The 15,104-nt window shown below is 39.5% G+C and overlaps 1 long non-coding RNA gene across 1 annotated transcript; it reads right to left on the bottom strand.

Moving 5' to 3' along the window:
- Nucleotides 1-424: 424 nt before the first annotated feature.
- Nucleotides 425-13,071, bottom strand: LOC123596689. Its single transcript, XR_006711807.1, has 4 exons — nt 12,982-13,071; nt 8,153-8,217; nt 1,499-2,152; nt 425-572 (listed from the first exon to the last, which is right to left on the bottom strand). It is a non-coding gene; the product is annotated as an uncharacterized LOC123596689 (long non-coding RNA).
- Between the last annotated feature and the right edge of the window lie 2,033 nt (nt 13,072-15,104).

Below are 15,104 nucleotides of genomic sequence, written 5' to 3'. Positions count from 1 at the left end.
CCAAATACCAACACCTTACTCTCCCACCTAAATGAGTTTGCTTTTTAATTCACCAAACAACTCCATGTCTGTTTAGATGGGAAATGAAGAGAGGGCAGGGCCCAGAGCCCAGATTGTTTTACTTGGTGCACAACCCTGGGGTGGTGGATCACCAGGATTGGAAAGTAGATTGTTGAGGAAGTATGGAAGAGCTTCTAGGTAAATGCATGAGAGAAACCCAGGATGAGGAGAAGACAAAACACCAAAAATTATACGGCTTTTAAAAAAGTTATTTTAAAGTTGAAGTATAATTAACATACAATGTTACGTTAGTTTCAGGTTACAACTTAGCAGTTTGACATTTATATACATTACAAAAATGCTCTCCATGATAAGTGTAGTTACCATCTTTCGCTGTTACAGTATTGTTGACTATATTCCCTGCGCTGTACTTTTCATCTCTGTGATTTATTTACTTTATATCTGGAAGTTTGTATCTCTTAATCTCCTTTTAAAAAATCTTCTTTATCTGTACTTTTATCACTTGCATTAGGCTGGTCTTCTTGAGATGGATGAAGGTTCAAGGTGCTGATCTAGAGATAGAAAGGTTAGAGGGGCGCCTGGGTGGCGCAGTCGGTTAAGCGTCCGACTTCAGCCAGGTCACGATCTCGCGGTCCGTGAGTTCGAGCCCCGCATCAGGCTCTGGGCTGACGCTCAGAGCCTGGAGGCTGTTTCCGATTCTGTGTCTCCCTCTCTCTCTGCCCCTCCCCCGTTCATTCTCTGTCTCTCTCTCTGTCCCAAAAATAAATAAAACGTTGAAAAAAAAAATTTTAGAAAAAAAGAAAGGTTAGAGATAAATGGATTGCAGAGTGTATGAAAACATTAACATAATTTAATCTTGTTCATGCCCCTTCCATTGTCAATACTTGTTAGCTACCTGATCTTAACAGTAATTCTACTCTCTTCCTTCCCTCCTATGCCTTGCCTTCATTCCCTTCCCTTCCCTTGTCTTCCCTTTCCTTCCTATAAATCATTCAAATAAAAAAATCTCTTCCTTGCTTCTAATTTCCTTACCTCTCTCATGCAATAAGTCATAAGATTCATTAGAGTCTCTAATATAGATATTGACTGTGTCATAGCCAATTCAACCAGTGACCTTGGCACTGCAGTTTTTCATCCTCTAAAACTCATCTTTAATTATAATACCCCCACTTAAAATATTCAATGAGCGCTCAACACCTAGAAGATAAAATATGACCTCTTTATATTGACCTCAAAAGTTCAAAATTTAGTTCTCACTTGACTTTTCTGATGCCAAGCAGCTAATACTGGGGTTCCGAATTCCTGAACTCACCAAGTACCTTTGTACTTTCGTGTCTTTGTCCAAGTTACCAGTGGTGTCTATTAATGCCCTTTCTGTCTTGTGACGTTTCTCCATTTTCTCAAAGTATGAAACCTCCACTAAAAATGGTGGTGAAACCAACAAATAAAAGCCCACAGTGCTGAATTTATTGCTTACTTAAGACAGGAGGTATGTTTTTCAGTCAAAGTTTCTTTAAGCAGGAAAGACTGTTGATCACGTATTAGGACTCAAAGGCATGGAGTTCAGAGATTGATGGAAGTTCAGAGTTGTAAATAAGTTATTATCAATGGTTGAAGTGTGATTATGTGGGGAAGACTTATTGATTGTATACTTCCAGAAGCAGGTCACTGGAATGAGCCCATTCCTGATCGGCTGACCTTCAGGAGCAGGTAGTTTTCAATAATTGGTTGGCTTACAGAAGTGTGTTCACAAAGACAAGTTGACTTTGATTTGAGTAAATACGTTTGAAACCAATTCTGATGGCTCCATAGCTACAGAATTCTTATTTATTGATTAAGCAGGTTTAAAACTGATTCTGGTGTCTACTTCCATCCTTGCTGTAAGAACAATTGGTCTTCTAGGAGTATGGAAATTAATTTTTTTTTTTCAATCTTCCTTTAGGTTCTCTTCTAGCTAAAGCTTCAAGAATGACATAAGCATTCTTCATATTTCCACTATCTCTTTGAAGATGAGGTTTTGTTTGTAGATATCTGAATTTCAGTTGAGTGTTGACAAGCATGATTTTATCTTGCGCTCATTTTTTGTTGTTGTTGTTGTTGTTATTTGGTCAATCATCTGCTGGAAAAGTGGCTGCATGGAAACATTTAAGACTTGAAAACATATTAAACAATTTGTGTGACAAATATAATTAAAGTATTCTAAGAAGGAACCAATAGTCACTTTAAATAATAAACACAACTTCTCAGGTTTGACCAAAAAAACAATCCCATTGACTCTTTGGGTCTTCCCTAGATGGCCAGGTTGCCTTTTATTTTATTTTATTATTTTATTTTATTTTATTTTATTTTTTATTTTAGAGAGAGAGACAGAGTGTGAGTGGGGGAGAGGGACAGAGAGAGAGAGAGAGACAGAGAGAAAGAGAGAGGGAGGGAGAGAGAGACAGAGAATCCAAAACAGGTTCCACACTCAGTGTGGAGCCTGACATGGGGCTCAATCCCATGGCCCTGGGATCATGACCTAAGCTGAAATCAAGAGTTGGCTGCTCAACCGACTGAGCCACCCAGGCGCCCCACCTTTTATTTTAGCTTAGATACAGATTGCCCATGTTGTTAATCCAGGTACAATATGAAGTATTAGAAAGGGGGAAGATTTCCCCTGATTTTCCAGAAGAAAATCTAAGGCTATTTTCTTTTCCATAGTTACTTGGGCAAAGGAGTTTAAAAAGGTTACTTGTATACCCAGGGTAAGAGCTATGTTATTTACCATGGCAGCCAAAGTAAGGAACTTATTTTTGATGACCGTATCAAGTTTTTCAGCTTCTACGGTAAGATCATTAACCTTTGGAGTCTGTTTTACCAATTACTGTTTATTTTCTTGGGAAGAGTTTTATCCATACAGACTTCTTGTAGGAAACATTTAGGGTGTTAGGGAATTATACACCAGAAATGATCTACAAGTGCCGCAGAACAATTGGTCTTGGTTCTGTGTTGGCATTGAAGATGCTGATTTCACCATAGGATAAAGGAACTCAGGTACTTTATGAGATACTTTATGAGTTAACCTCAGTGGAACTTCAGTATATTATCTCTAGATGTTATCATGACAGCAGTAATAGTTGCATCCTGATAATATCTGTATAGTCTTCTATTGCAAGGACATTTTACTTCATTTATATATTATCTATAAGTTGTATCATTACTGGCAAAGTCAGTGTAACATGTCTTTATACTGTTTTAACTGATTGGCTGCACTACAAATACCCAAATTAGCTAAATTATAATTAGACTAATGATTATCTCTAATAAAGCCTAGACTTAACCAGTTTATTAATAAGAAAATCACGATGGGCTATTAGAAACTAGTAAAAAGGAATGATAACACCCAAAGGAATGTGAACAAAAACATTCACATGACTGTTTGGAAATCAGAGCTTTCAAGTGTCTAGACCAGCAGTTTACAAATTATAACCTGTGGGCCAAATCTTGCTTGCTGTCTGTGTTTATAAATAAAGTTTTATTGGCACACAGCCATGCTCATTTTGTTTATTTGTAGTCTATAACAGCGTTTGCACTACAGTGGCAGAGTTGAACCATTCTGTTAGAGACCCTCTGGACCAAAAGAGCTTACAAAATTTACTATTTGGTCCTTTATAAAAATTTTTTGCTGACTAGACTAATTGTTCCAATGGTCTTGGGTGGAAGCTGTCTACAACTTCCAAATATATTGGGTTCGGTTAGTAGTCAACTTACATGGACCATTTGACTCTGAAGTTTCCCCATGGAACCTCAATTTAAGGTCTCCAATTCTTCCAAATGCTGAGTTTTTTCTCCTATGGGTTAGGACAGTGCCTGCTACATTGAAAGCATGTGATAGATGTTGTCAAAGTGGCTTTAAGTGCTTGCTGTGCACCAGACATTGATCTCAGTGCTGTCAGAATACAGGGGTGATGCAAACAGAGAGCTTTTATCCAGTAATTGTATGGGACACAAGTTGAAAAATAGCTCTCATGTAAGATAGAAAGCTGTAAGTCTCATAAGAGAGTTATAGATCAAGGGCTATGAAGATTCAGGAAACAGGAAGCATTTGAAATAGGCCTTGAGGAGATGAGGAAGAAGGAGACTCCTGGCAAATACACCATCATGAAGAAAGGCATAGTGGTGTGATATCACAGAGCATGTCTGGGGAGGAGTCAGTAATCTTTGTCTACTAGTAAATAAGGTACCCAGTAGGAAGCAATAGAAGATCCAGGGGAAAATGAATTATTTTTTTTTCTGGGATCAGATTTACACAGCAGTGTGCTGGGGCTGGTTCATGCCTGTTAAATATTCAGGAATCTTTTAAGCTGGCTGTTAAGTCTTTGGTAGCTTAAAATTGGCCATGATGACAGGAAGAGAGCACGAGTGATTGAGGGCGAGGAAAAATAGGAATACTATTTCTACTATTTTTACAATTTCTACTAAGAATTTCTCGTGGCACCAGTGTATGGCACAGGTCTAGGCAGAAATTATGTATATAGCTCAAACCCTGGATGAACAGCTTTTTAAAAAACTGTTTAACTGAGAAAGTGTGCTTGAGAAAACCCAAGGAAGGAATATAAGAAATTAATCAACTGTTACCTCTTGTCTGTGGGAGTTAGAGTTGATTTTATATCTCAGCCTTTTATATTGATACACTGGTCTCATGTTTCTTTTTCAACGTTTATTTATTTTTTGGGGGACAGAGAGAGACAGAGCATGAACGGGGGAGGGGCAGAGAGAGAGGGAGACACAGAATCGGAAACAAGCTCCAGGCTCTGAGCCATCAGCCCAGAACCTGATGCGGGGCTCGAACTCACGGACCGCGAGATCGTGACCTGGCTGAAGTCGGACGCTTAACTGATTGCGCCACCCAGGCGCCCCTCATGTTTCTTTTTCAAGAAAGGTGCATAATAATATTACCCAGGGTGACTGTGAAAATTAAATGAAATAAATGGTGCTTCCAAACTTTCCTAATGATAATAATCGTCTATGATGTTATAATTCATTAAGGGAGGGAGAGAGAGAGAGAGAAAGAGAGAAAGAGAGAATATCACCTGGACAAGCACACAACTTCCTGGGTCTCATCGCAGATCCCTTAATGAGAATGTCCAGGACAGGGATCAGGGAAGTTGTTTGTTTAACAAGAGCCTCAAGTGATTCTTATTGGGAAAATTTGGGGAAAAATGAGTTAATATATATGAAAATACCTTACAGTACAGTGACAAGAACATAATTGGGGGGGGGGGAATGTTGAATGAATGAACCACTTATCAACAAAGCAGTATTCAGCAAACCATTACATGTTCCTTGACTCAATCTTCCTCTTAATGTATTCAGAGGAATTGTATTAATACCTATTACTGTGTAGAGCTTGGGAGAGGATTAGAGTCTATCACTGGAAAAGGCCTGGAAGGTAAGTGCTGTGTCAACACCAGCTGTTAGGTTTAATTGGTTCACTGGAAGTAGGCAGGTTGAGAAATATTTGTCTCAGAGGCTACCCTCTTAGAGAGAATTGTGTACAGAGGTTGTAAGCTCTAAAAGACCACATGGTGCTGGGGATATGGGCAGTTAGGGAAGAGCAGAGACCGCAGTAATGCCCAGCAGCTGAATGTCAGAACTTCAGGGGCCAGGCAGTGAAGACGGGAGAGCTATCCCCATTCTGGAGAGCAGTAGGTCCTGTCCCATTGACAAATGCTTGCAGGAAGAAATGCTTGAGTTTTCCAGGTGAAATAATCTAGTCCCCAGGAAGAGGATCATTTTTTATGGCCAGGAACGCCCCACTGACAGTTCTGTCTAGGGAGTCATGAAGAGGGATGAGGCTCAAAGACAGGCACCCCAGGGCCTTTGCCCTTCGCCATCAGGAGCACATGATGGAGTCAGCAAAGTTGAACCCCTGCCTGAGTAGGATGAGGACAGCCCACCCCAGGTTCTGCCAGGGTAGCTCATTGCTTCAAAGAAGGTCTGAAAACATCTTCCAGTGGGGAGGAGATCTGCTCTGAGCAGGTGCCCATCCCCACTGCTTAGGACAGATCTTCTCCCTTCTTTCTGCCATCTTCATCCTTCACCACCCACCCCCCCAATCCAGTTAAGAACCTCTGTCTCTGAATGGTTTCCCTAGCCCTTCCTGTTTCAGTTTCCTTCTCTTCCCTGTATTCTGTTTAGTGGTTGGAACATCGCTCAATTTAGTGGCCACAGAACAGTTTAAAAAGCATGGATCTAAAAGTCAACTTTCTTCTTTCCATGGTTATTTTATATTTTGAGTATTTCAGCCAAAACAATCTTATTATTTAAAATTTCTTTAATGTTTATTAATTTTTGAGAGAGAGAGAGAGCATGAGAGCATGAGCAGGAGAAGGGCAGAGAGAGAGAGAGGGAGACACAGAATCCAAAGCAGGCTCCAGGCTCCAAGCTGTCAGCGCAGAGCCCGACGTGGGGCTTGAGCTCATGAGCTGTGAGATCATGACCTGAGCCAAAGTCGGACACTTAACCGACTGAGCCACCCATGTGCCCCCAAAACCACATTATTATTATTATTATTATCCATTTTTTATACAAGATTGTGCATGTGTTTTACTTCTTTGGTTACTAATAAATCATTGTATACACAGAAAAATGTTCTTTACTTTCCTCTGGCCCTCTTCTAACGTGGTAGAAGAATAAAACTTATTCTTAATTATCTATAAAGGGGTGACAATATGGGTCACCTGTAAATACCAGATAATTAAAAAGTGATATGCTTAAAACTCCAGTTGTTTAGTTCAGTCTGATACCACATTGAATGTTTCCCTCAGCTTTCCTACCAGCTAGGAGGTGGAGAATAACTACCAGAAACATGCTGTAGAGTAGAGAGAGTCTGTGACTAAAATGTAAATAGTAGTGTATATTGGCCATGGAAAAGTCACAAAATGAAAAATTTCCTGGGATATCAAGAATTAACAGTACCAGGACATGGTTTCCTCTGGGGAACTTAAAATAATGATAATTTTTTAATGTAGGAAGCAATTCCTGTTCAGTAGAAGAAACATTTTACATATTAATTGTGTTTTCCTCAGAGGGTAGAAAAGTAGTACAATAAAATCTTCATTATTCAGAATTTGTGATTATTCGCCTAGGAAATGGTCTAACATTCACCTATGTCTTTATTGTCATTAAAGAATAATTCAAATACAAATGTTCTATGATGGAGTTATCACCTGGAAATATTAAAATTGTTGGAGAGAATCTTCTGAAGAAATGTTTAATTGCATTTAAAAGTTTATTGTAGGGGCTCCTGGATGGCTCAGTCAATTAGGCGTCTGACTTTGGCTCAGGTCATGATCTCATGGTTCGTGAATTCGAGCCCCACGTCGGGCTCTGTTCTGACAGCTCAGAGTCTGGAGACTGCTTCAGATTCTGTCTCCCTCTCTCTCTGCCCCTCCCCTGCCCATTCTCTCTCTCTCTCTCTCTCTCTCTCTCTCTCTCTCTCTATCTCTCTCACAAAAAATAAACATTAAATCAGTTTTTAAAGTTTATTGAAAATTATCTTATCTCTTATGCAAGGATCCTTAGGAATATAGATAATTGGAGTAATTTTATAAGGATGACTTATAAGAATATAATTGTGTTCTTTTTTTTTTTTTTTTTTGTAATTGTGTTCTTTTAAAAGCTTCTGCAATTTAGCCACCTTGTTACATTAGCCTTCCCCACTGAGCTTGCCTTTAAAGTATTTTCCAGCTCTTCCTACACTCAGATCAGTATCATGGCAAAGTTGAGGTTGACAGAAATCATGTAACAATAATAATGGTGATGATGCAAATAACTCAGAGACTTTCCCTACCTAACCTAATTGTGTTTGAAAATTATACTAAACTTATTTGCTGATAATCTAATTTCTTTGGGGCCTCTCTGACTTTTCAGGATGGTTGATTTATACGATTAACATAATGACTCTGGGACTGTGAATAGCCTGAAGTCCCTCTTCTCTGTAAAGGATTAGTGAGTGCTGTGAGTCCCCCTGGGAGAGATGGTCCAACCCATGTCAGACTGGATGGGAGGTTTGTGATAAAGAGGGTGAAGGAGGAAGGGATGTAGATTTCATCATTACCCAGAATGAGGTTGAGGAGGGATAACTTACAGCATGCAGCTATCCAGAGGCACCAAGATCAAAGGCTGACTGCCATGTATCCAGGAAGCATAGGACTGTGCAGGGAAGAAGGAGGAAAGCAGATGTTAAAATCAAAGAAGTCTGAAAAAGGTTTGGTAAATGGCTCTAAATGGGCCACAGGGGACATCTTCATAGGAAAAGTTGAGAGGAACCCTGACAGGTTCAGGAGATTAGTTGATTTCTTTTTTTCTCATCTCTTCCTTTGCCCCTCACTCTTCTTCTACTCCCCTCTCCCCACAGGACTAACAATTAATTGACTAAACCACAAGAGGTCCCTGGGTAGATGTTGACTTTCATCACTTTACCTTCTTCCTCTATCAGTTGGGCTAAAGATGATGGCTGCAATGAAAAACAGGTCATGCCCTAGCATGAGAGAGGGAAGTAAAACTACTTCTCAAAGGAAGAGAGAAAAATATGGAGCTGGCATTTATAATCTCACAATAGAACCAGGAAACTTCTCTTAATAATCCATAGAACTCTTGTCATCTTTGGGCATCTCTGTTTGAGCCCTGTCAGAGGTTTACCAGGAATCCCAGCGTGGGGAGGGATCTTCTCTTCTAGTATCAGCTGCTCCACCCCTGCCTTCTTGCCCTGCCCCTGAAGATGGGGGCAGTGCAGCATGGTTTGCAGCCACATACACCTGAGTTGGAATCCCAGCTCTAATACTTGCTAGCTATGTGACCTAGAGCAACTGACTTCACATTTGATTCTCAGTTTTGACACATCTATCTTGCAGTATTGTTATGAGGATAGAAACATTGTATAAAATATTGTAAGTAGACAGACCTTGCTTGGGAAGGTGATATAATGGCTGAAAGCATCAGTTTTTTTTTTTTTTTCTTCTGTCACATGGGAATAACCATAGTATTTACCTGATAGGATTACTGAGTAGATTACAAGAGATAGAATAACACTGTGCTTAAGGGTACAGGCTCTGGGATCAGACTGCAGGTTCAAATCTGGCTCCATTCTCATTGGCTGTGTGACTTTTGCGAGGTATTTAATCTCTTCTTGTGTAGGGTTTCCACTCAATAGCATGGGGATAATAATAGCATTTAATTTATGGGATTATTGCATGGACTAAATTAGGTTTTATCTTTAAAGCAGTAAGAACAATGCCTGGTATATGGTAAACAGTATTTAAATGTTAAATTTAAAAATACTGAGATTTGGTATATAAAACATTTTAACACACTATATCTAGTACATAATAGCTAGTGATTATTGTATCATGGCTTTGTTTAGTGTTAAACAACTTCTCTTCACATGAATTTTGAAAAGGTCTACAGTGAAATAAGCCACAGATTTATAAATCCAAGTGTGGTAGAACATACCTAAAGATCATCTTGTGTGGTGGTTATAAAAAGTGACCCTAAAATTCTTCAGCTCTTATCAAGAGGTGAGGTTTATATTGCCTCCCATTGAATCTGGGCTCTATAACTACTTACATATCATGGTGTGGATGTGATGTTTCAACTTCCTGTCTCTTGTGCTGCTTGCTCTTAGAACTCAGCCACTATGCCCATATGAGAGAGACAGATGCCTGTAAGTTGCTGAGCTCCCAGCCCACATGTGAATGAGCTTCCTTGAAAGTGCATCCTTTTTACTCCAGCCCTACCAAGGCTGACCCTACATGAAAGATACTGGCTGTTCCTGCTGAGCCCTGCCCAAATGATAGATTTGAACAAAACTTTTGTTGTTTTGGGGAGGTTTGTTAGGCAACAATAGATAGGTAGAACACCTAGTTTGTTCCCCACTGATGTTTACATCTCCTCTACCCTGTCACTTATCTAAGCTCTGCTTGTCTGTCCAATCATTCAACAAATATTTATTCAGTGTTTATGTATCAGACATTTCCTAGGCACTGGGGAATGCATCAGTGAATAACAAAAAGGTCTTGGCTGCAGAATTCTTCATTCTGTAGAGGGGAGAAAGACAAAAAAGTAAAAGAATAAATTATATAATGTCTGGGATTGATAGGTACTACGAAGAAAAAGGAGATGGTATAATGAGTGATGAGACGCGTATGTCTTAGGGAAACTTGTTGCCTTTTTAGCAAAGGTGTTGGGGAAACACTGTCTAATGAGGTGATACTTGAGCACAGATCAGAATGAAATGAGGGAGCTGGTTATATAGATCCCTAGGGGAGGAGAGTTCCTAGCAGAAGGACAAACAGTGTAAGGTCTGTGGCAGGAGCACACCCATGCGTTCAAAAAATGATAAGGAGGCCTTTGAGGTTGGAAAGGAATGTGCAAGGGGCAGAAGGAGCTGAGAGAAAGTGAAGGACTTGGAGGCCACGTAAAGGAAGTTTAATTTGATTCTCAGTGAGATGAAAAGTCATTGGAGAATTTTGATCATTGTATTTTTTTTATTGAGGTAAAATTTACATGAAACAAAATGCACACAGTTTGATATGCTTTGACAAATGTATACTCCACTGTGCATAACCAATCATCACAAAAAGTTATCTTTTGCTCCCTATCCATCAATCCCCCTCCCTGTCTAATAGGAAACCACCATTCTGATTTTCACCATCGTAGGTCACTTTTACTTATTCTGGAACTTAATATAAATGAAATTGTACAAAGCGAAATTGTATAGTGCATACTATTTTTTATCTGCCTTCCTTCACTTAAAAAAATGTTTTTGAGATTCATCCTTGTTGCATGCATCAGTAGATTATTTTTTTATTGCTGATTAGTTCTGTGAAAATATCACAGTTGGTTTACCCAACTGTGACATTTGGACATTTGGGTTGTTTCCAGTTTTTATCCACTACAAGTAAAACTTCCGTGAACATTACAGCACATATGTCCTTTTGTGGGTATATATTTTCATCTCTTTTGAGAACATGCCTAAGGGTAGGATTGGTGGGCCATAGAGTAAATGTCTGTTTATCTTGATAATAACCCAAACGGTTTTCTCAGCTTTTGGTGTCATTGTGTGCTTCCACCAGCAATGTATGAGAGTTCCAGGTGTACATTTGGAGTTATCAGTTCCCTTTTTCCCTGACTTTTTTTCCCCACAAGAGTCATTAAATCCCACATTCTTCATGCTTTACCACAGGGCAAGATAGAAAAAGAAGGTTCTGAGAAAAGATGATAAGTTCCTAAAGAGAATTTCCTTGCTTTTATAGTTGTTTACATGTGAAAAATCTGTCGAACGGAAATAAGTTCTTAATCTTCATTTTTGCAGTGCAGGTCAGTATTTGACAAAGCTTCTTTTGCAAGACAAAATTCTCGTATGTAGCTCTTCTATTTTATTTTTTAGAAAATGTGGGTTATTGTTTTTTGTAGTATAACTTTTATATATTTCAAAACAGTAAGTTATCACTCACTCTTTGTTCTTTTCCATGTCATGTGATCTCAGTTTCTTTTAACATTTTCATGTAAATATGATTTTCCAATCCTTTTAATCATGTGTGTGACTGTTCTCAGAAGTGCTTCTAAATGGACTACATCTATTATTCAGTTGAATCAATAGTTTCAGGTTTCAAAGCAGTGATTTCAACTGTAAATTTACTTTAAGCATCTCTCTGCATTTATGTGTATGTAAGCCAGTGTGAATTGGTTTTCATGGGTTCTACAATATTTCTACTTATACTCTTTCCAAGAATGAAGCTATGAGTGATCTCCAGCAACATGTGTGCTCTATGTATATGTGGAATGTTACATCGTTGAATAAACACAGCTGCACTTATTAAATTGTATGGCCACACAAACACACATACATGCACATACACACACACCCTTGCACACACAAAGCATTCAGGTAATTCACAGGGTGTTTATTTGAAGGGGTTATGGTGTGGCCACTCAGGTATGTTCATTTGCCTGGTTTATTAGGCTCTTGTGCGGTTTGGTGATGTAAACGCCCTTCCCTAGGTTTGTAAGTGTCCTTGCTGCAGAAGTTCTTTCCCGCTTTCATCCTTTACGTTACCTTCTTTTCTGTTCCAGGAGGTGAAAAAAAAAAAAAAAAATCATCCCATACATGTCCTGTGTAAATGGGCTGGGACAATATCCAATAAATGCAAAACAAGAAAACCATTTTCAGATGTGAGAATACTATATGGGAAGCCATTTAACAATTTAGGTTCTCATTTTTTGAAAATATTGTATTCAAATTAAGGGAGTAAAGAACTTGTTTGATGCATTTTCTAAGCCTCTGACCATTTTCCGCTGGGTTAAACACTCATTAAGAGAAGTGATTGAGCTCTTATTATATAAATTCCATTCCAACAAGATTATGTTTTTACTATATTGAGTGATAATTCATCATTTTATGTGTCTGTCTGTCCTAGCTGGTGATAAGTAAGAACCAGTGCCTCATTAATCTATGACATCTCTAATAAGAAGGTGGGTCCTAAAAAAAAAAAAAAAAAAAAAAAGAAGGTGGGTCCTCGGCACAGAGTAATTCTCCCCTACCCCTCTCCCAAATGCCATACCGAATGAATGAATTCCACTAGAATCTCAAAGCCAGCCCATGATAGAAGTAGAGGGCAGAAGACTGAACAAAAAAGCTTTTTGTCTCTACCAGTCTGATGAAACAGCTCTTGTCAAGGCTACCAATAAGCTCCATCGTATTAAGTCCAATGGCAAATTATCAGTGCTATTTTTTTCCAGCTGCTCCTATTATGCTGTGTTGTCACTGTTACCCCACCACCCCATGCCCCACACTATTTAGCCTTCACGTAATAGTCAGGATTTTTCTTCTAAAACACAGAATATATTGTGCAGTCTTCTGCTAAAAACCTTTCAGAGTCCTCCCAATTCACATAGAATTCAATCCAGAGTTCTTACCATGATCTTTAAGGCTCTACAGTTTTTGCTCCTGAGTGTATTTCTGGCCTCATCTGCTGCTTCTCCATTTTCACTCTGCTGCAAATGCCCTGGTCTCCTTGCTGTTCCTCGAGCTTGCCAAGCATACGCTTCCCTCAGCGCTGTGCACATGCTCGTTTCCTGTAATTTTCTTTTCTCAGAATCTACATGACTTACTCCCTACTTCACTCAGTGTTATATTGTCCTTCTGTGACAATTCTGTCTAAAATAACCTCATTCTCTATCTAGGTCATTGCTTTATTTTCATAATACATACCATTACCTTCTATTAGATATCTTGATGTTTGTTTTTTTGTTTTTCATCTTTTTACTAGAATGTAACTTCTTGGTTTCAGGGACTTGGTCAGCCTTATTCACTGCGGTTTCCTGGGAGCCTAGAACAGTGTCTGGCAGATTGGAGGCACTCATAAAGGTGTGAGTTTTTCATATTCACACATATCCACATATTCATTTATTCACTCATAAATGAATGAAATAGAAGTCTATTGTCCACTTATTTTCTTGAATATGGTTTAAGTGATCCTTCAAAGCCTCAAGAAATGGCTTCTCCCTATATCTCTTAGTACACAGTGCTGACTTTTGGGAAGGAAGTGGGCAAAGATATGGAATCAAGAATCTTCCTGGAAGGAGAAGAAATAGATGCCTTTGAGGTTCGGTGTTACTATTAGGAATAACCTGATTAGATGGGGGGTGGGAGGGCGGGGAGGGTGGGTGATGGGTATTGAAGAGGGTATCTTTTGGGATGAGCACTGGGTGTTATATGGAAACCAATTTGACAATAAATTTCATATATATTTTTTTTTTAATTTTTTTTTTCAACGTTTATTTATTTTTGGGACAGAGAGAGACAGAGCATGAACGGGGGAGGGGCAGAGAGAGAGGGAGACACAGAATCGGAAACAGGCTCCAGGCTCTGAGCCATCAGCCCAGAGCCCGACGCGGAGCTCGAACTCACGGACCGCGAGATCGTGACCTGGCTGAAGTCGGACGCTTAACCGACTGCGCCACCCAGGCACCCCAAATTTCATATATTTTTTAAAAAAGGGAATAACCTGATTAAAAGTCACTGGAAGAAAAGTGCATCAAGGGCCCCAAAAATAAATTCATAAGGAGAAAAGGAAATTTCTGACTTTTGGTGGGGTTTTTGGAAGAGAGTTGATAAAAGCCCAATTTGTGGCTACAGCTAGAAGCTTTCCGAGGCTCAGCTACCCTTGCCCAACTGACCTGCTTCAGAAAGAATGGTCAGGCTTAGACATGTAAGCTAAACATAGCCATAACTTTATGAGTCCTGAGCACATTACACTGCCTAACCAGTGAAGGGGATAGCCATGAATAAAAACTCATCAGACTGGGGAGGCTGGGGGTTTCAGTCGGTTGAGTGTCCGACTCTTGGTTTCGACTCAGTCATGATCTCACGGTTTGTGAGTTTGAGCCCCACATCAGGCTTTACGCTGACCACTTGGAGCCTGCTTTGGATTTCTCTGTCTCTCCCTCTCTCTGCCCCTCCCCAGCTTGCGCTCGTGCTCTTCTCTCTTTCTCTCTTTCTCAAAAAAAAAAAAAAAAAAAAGATAAATAAACATAAAAAATATTTTTAAAAACCCTCATAAGATTAAGTAGTAGCAGCAGAAACAATGGCAACTATACATGGTAGCCATCCAGTCCTTTCTCTGTCTTGGCATTTGGAAGCAGGATTTACTCCTTTGAAATAAATAAGTACCCAGGTTTCTTAGAAAATTTGTGGGTGAGACCTTAAAATACTATGGGTGCATTTCTTTGTTTTTCTTTCCCAAAAAGCTTAACCCAGAGGTAATGCCCAAATATTGGAATCAGTTAAAACATCAGTGCATTAAATAACTTTTAAAGAGTTACTGTAGTATCTGTTTTCTTTTTAAATTTTTTTTTTTTCAACGTTTATTTATTTCTGGGACAGAGAGAGACAGAGCATGAACGGGGGAGGGGCAGAGAGAGAGGGAGACACAGAATCGGAAACAGGCTCCAGGCTCTGAGCCATCAGCCCAGAGCCTGACGCGGGGCTCGAACTCACGGACCGCGAGATCGTGACCTGGCTGAAGTCGGACGCTTAA

This window comes from Leopardus geoffroyi, chromosome C1 (assembly GCF_018350155.1).
Source record: "Leopardus geoffroyi isolate Oge1 chromosome C1, O.geoffroyi_Oge1_pat1.0, whole genome shotgun sequence".
In the NCBI taxonomy this organism is placed as follows: Eukaryota; Metazoa; Chordata; class Mammalia; order Carnivora; family Felidae; genus Leopardus; species Leopardus geoffroyi.
This window is presented reverse-complemented; position numbering and strand designations above follow the sequence as displayed.